We start from the raw sequence: 5,316 nt of genomic DNA on the forward strand, positions 1-5,316 counted from the left end.
AAGCCAAGGTGAGTATTGACTTTCTGGGAGCGAATCGGTGAGCTCGCGTTATGGGAACCAAAAACAACCATCCAATCTTGAACAGCTCAGCACTAGGCATTCTTTTTTGGGCTGATGTATAATAGGACAACCAGCATACCACATTAATAGCTGGGGGCATCTTCATTTCTTATTGAGACAGAACCAGAGCGCAAGATGACACATGCAACTAAAATATTGCAAGTAGATCATTATATTCGGTACTAGTCGTCAACCCGTGCATTTGCACGGGCTGGTCCAGTTAATGCCTATTTGACATGAACATAAAGAAAATACAGTTATTATTATTACCAAATAAGCGATTCAGCTTCCGGTAACTACAGGTTATTTTCTACATTCGCAAGGAGAAGGGAACAATATATTTCATGGTCATATTCTTCTGTACCAAACTTAGCGTGTAAGTTATGGCACATGTCTTGCTTAATTGTTGCCCTCTAATTAGATTTTTTTCATGCAAATTAGTTTTCACTAATGATAACATGTACGAAATAATGGTCAAATATGTTTAGAACAATGTCACTTTCTAATATGTCATATTTTTTGGGACACAAATTGTACCTACAATCAGCCATAATGGTTAATTAAGTTATTTATTACGCATTTTGAAGCTCGTTCCATGGATTTAATTATAAGTTAAATTAATACATGAAAACATGCAGGATTGAAGTATATAATTAAAATAATAATAAGTTATCGTGTGTTTAGCATGCCAAATTAAAGAAAAAATTAGTTAAGCATGAAATTTGACATGACAATTAGTTAAAAGGCATTTAAAAAACAACTGATATGAATAAGAATGTTTAAACTGCATGCGATGTTGTTGCCAACATTGAGAGAAACAAAAAAAATTGTACACACCATGGTCGCACTGATTTATAAGAACATTGGATGGGTAGAACAATGGCTCAACTAAATCTCGTTTCAAGTGACAAAATATACTGCAGAAGTATGATCTGTGAAGAATTTTTATTTTAATTCATATACACGAAGGGAAAAAAATCCTAGAATCTAAAGCAACAAATCATAAATTCATTGGTGAGTTATAAGGTCCAAAGAAAAATTATAATGATAATCGAGAAAAAAAATCTTAAATAGATATAAAAGAGGTGCACCAACAGACAACTCCTGCCAAGGTAAAATGTAGCAATAGCTCTATGGGCTGGCTACTATAATTGGGCATCCAACTAATTGAATCAATAAAAATTACATGATATGGAGAATACAAAAGGAGTAGTTTAGTACTTCATGGCTAGGCAGAACATATTTTACATTTGATTCTGAGGTGGGAACATAATTTGCACGACAAAAGAGTTAATAACACACTCATATTAAAATAAATGTGAGAAATGTTTCTTCATTAGCAAATATACTATCTTTGATCTAGAAGAATCGTGTCTTTGCTTCAAAAACTCTGATGACTTGGGAAATTGTATGATAACTAAATATATAAGAGATTACAACATCAACTCATCTTAACAATTTATAATCTGAAGCATCACGTCCTATTTTAGTAAAGGACATATGAGGCACATGCAAGTGAGTCCAGGCTTGTTATCCTGCGCTTTTCATATAAAAAATGACTGCTAATAATTGGAGAGCAAAAGCCATAACTTAATATGTATATATGATTGCACTGAGGAAGGAATTAGCATCATCCAAGCTAGAATTTATCCAGCCCATTGACAATTCATTTTTTTAGAAAATGTAATATAAATTTTAAGGACTCCCTTTATATGTGTTCTGAGCTTACAACTGTACATGGCTAAAGACCATATTAAAGTCCGAAGAAGGTAAAGATTAATTTACGTACCAGTTTGGATGCATACTGGATCAAGTAGAAAGGAGAACTATCTCCTTGAACGTGCGCCTGCCGACGGGTAGACTGAAGCACAACCCTTGGTGTTTTTGCAAGGGGAATTTGAAGGAACTTGTATCCACTGATGATCTACACACCTACTGCAACCTTGATTGATGCACCGTTGTCCTGTCCGCAACCTTTTCCGGCAAGCAGCAACCAATTAACACACATTTAAAAGATCATGAACTATATTCCAACCTATACCCAGCGAACTACTTCATAATCACTATACTTGATCGCGCTAGTGTATTGGCCACTGCTCGTGATAATTATTTTGTAATACTAATCCAGAAATAAATTACAACATTGTTGAATATCCTTGGAATTACTCGCTCGGGAATGACCTACAGGACGCAGGTTGGCACATCGTTAGCAATAATAATCACGATCCATTAGGCATGACATCATCATGTGCCTTGGTTCCTGTACGTACACATAATCCGATCTTAGGTTATATAGTCAGCTAGTTGAGGCATTAAGATACATTTAGGCTATTAATCTACCAGTGAAGCAATAGAGAAAATTCAAGGTACGTACTTGTGGCCATCCAGCGATTTCTCGTGTGCCTCCGTGTGTGTTTATTTTTCTGCCGGCTGGCCGCTGTGTACATGTTCATGTTTTGGCACTGTAATCACTCACTCGGGGACCTGGAGGACACGGGGGAGGGGGGCACATCTGTGTACATTGTATGTCTATGATTTCTTTATCTTGAGTTGGACTTGGATGGTATGCTATTAGGACAATACATTAGCGTGGAAGCTTAAAATCATTAGTGTGGAGGCTGGAAGTTACATGGTTTAATCTACGCCGTTATAACTTGGTCCCACCAGATAAACGGCTCATAATTTCTAATTAACGTGGTAATTTCTAGGGAGTCTCTAATTAGTATATGTATGTATGTATGTATGTATGTATATGTATGTATGTATGTATGTATGTATATGTATATGTATGTATGTATGTATGTATGTATGTATGTATGTATGTATGTATGTATGTATGTATGTATGTATATAGATGTATAGAGGTATAGATAGGCTTGCATCAGTACATCCAATCGAATCCAGTTTTTCAAAAGTGACGTTCCACTGGTTGTGACCTTAGCAGATGGTACGAATTTTCTATCCAAATACAAAGAGTTGCAGGAATGCAAATTGAACAATTAACTCCACTGGCTATACGTGTGACAGCACACCTACTGCGCAACTACAGCATATACTTATGTCAAGTGCCTGCTGTCCAGGTAGACCAGAATAATGGTGTTCTTGGATTAGTTGAATCTTCAATACATCACATACTTATCACCGAATCAAGTGGTTATTTTATTGTTCTTTTTTTTTGGAATGGCCTCTAATTATGATTGAGTACAGGATTGATCTCAGAACAGACATAATCGGCTGGCAGAGAATTATGCCCTGTTCATATAGTCTGATGCAACACACTGCTCAGTATTTAGAATTAAATATAGAATTTTAATCTGTTGACAACAAACGTAGAAACAATTAGAATTAGCCGCCCCAGTGAGATTATCTGCAGCATCATTTTAACCGGAAAGCAATTGCCCTAATGAGATCAGCCAACCATACACATTGCCAATATAAACAAGGTGGCTGGTATTAACGATGCAGGTTTTAAATTAATCAAGTGGCTAAACCGAGGTATCGACAGCCATATGGGACAATGTGCACTTCAGTTAGAAAATGAAAACTTGCAGGCAGTAAAATAATTTATGTCAGTACACCCAGGATATTGCAAATAGAGTATTAATTATGTATTTGTGTCAGTATATCCAATGCAGTTTTTCAAATGTGACGTCCCATTGGCTGTGACCTTAGCAAGTGGTATGAATTTTCGTTCTAAATACTCCAAAAAGTTGCAGGAATGCAAATTAAACAATTACCTCCCATGTCTAGACGTGTGAGAGGACACCTACTGTGCAACTATAAAAATATAATTCAACTTGAGTACCTGCTGCACAGGGAGGACCACAATATTGGTTTTCGTGAACTCATTGAATCTTGAATGCAACACATGCTTCCTGCTGAAGAGAGAAGACCCGGTGGCAAGTGGTTAATTTCTTGTGCTTTTTTAGTGACACCTCTAACTAACACTGAAGGGGCATGACCGAGTTCAGAGATGAGCATAATAAGCTGGCAGATGACTATCCCATTTTGATATGGACAAAGGATACACTTAATATGCTGATATGATAAAACACAACTTGTCAATCTCCTGTTATTCGATGATGAAAGATACATATGAGTACGCGATATAATTTGGTGAGCATTTTTATCTTTGACGGATACAATTTGGTGAGCTTAATATGTTCCATTATTGTGAGACAGTGAAAACCGGCATAGGAGCCATATGGAATTCTTTTTATCCGCTAAATAATGAGATCGGCTTGACTAACTAAAATCAGATGATGCCTGACTTGGCAACCATACAACGAGGGCAAAAAAAAACAAAGACAGGGAGCTAGAACAACAGTGGTGTTAGAAGATAAATTCCAGTGCCCTTTTATTGATCGCTTCCTATGGCCATATAAATGAAATGAGATCTGGGACTCGGCCAGCTGCAACATGCCTCTAGCTAGAAAGCACATTTCCTCTGATGCACATATGAAATACGACAGTCCAAAACAGAATAAACACTGAGATTATACAGATGACTGGATGCTGTAACTAACTTGGACATCGCTCCACCGGAGATGAACTTTCTTCTCACACATCAGAGAGGAACGGAATGTCCTCCACTCCACCTGCATAGTGCGCAAAGGAGGAATTTGATGATTATTTGAACTTTTGAAGCGGCATCCACATAAAGCACAGAGTTACTCAGCTAGCAAAGCACATATGTACATCGCTGTTTGGCTATGCAGCTGAATTATGCTTCGTGCTGACCCTCCTGATTCACGCAGCTAGCATGGAGATGGGCACGCCTCTCTAATTCGTGTGAATCGAATAGCTGGAAGAGACGAACAGACAGAATGGGGAAGAGTCCATCCACAATGGAAATAAAAAGAGCTGTTAGAAGAGGATACCAGAGAGGTTGAGGGTAGGAAAGAATGGGGAAGGGTAGCGAGTGGGTACCTCGGGAGGTGGCGGTGGTGGTGGGGGGCCGGATGCGGAGCATGGAAGGGAGGTTGACACCTCCGCCTCCTCGCACGTACGTGGAGCGGCCGAGGGCGGTGGGATCCGGGAGAGGCTGTGCCGGCGAGCGGTCCGGCCGGGGAGGAGGAGGAGGAGGAAGGGAGACGAAGAAGACGCAGATCGGCGGTGTGGGCTGAGCTTCTAACGTTGGGGCCTCCGAAAACTATAGCCCAGTTCGAATTTGGTGCCCTAACACACACAATGCTTACGTTGGGCCTAATCTCTCACTCCAGGCTGGGGCCTCTGTTCCAGCCTCATCTATCATTC

This window comes from Triticum dicoccoides, chromosome 1B (genome assembly GCF_002162155.2).
Source record: "Triticum dicoccoides isolate Atlit2015 ecotype Zavitan chromosome 1B, WEW_v2.0, whole genome shotgun sequence".
In the NCBI taxonomy this organism is placed as follows: Eukaryota; Viridiplantae; Streptophyta; class Magnoliopsida; order Poales; family Poaceae; genus Triticum; species Triticum dicoccoides.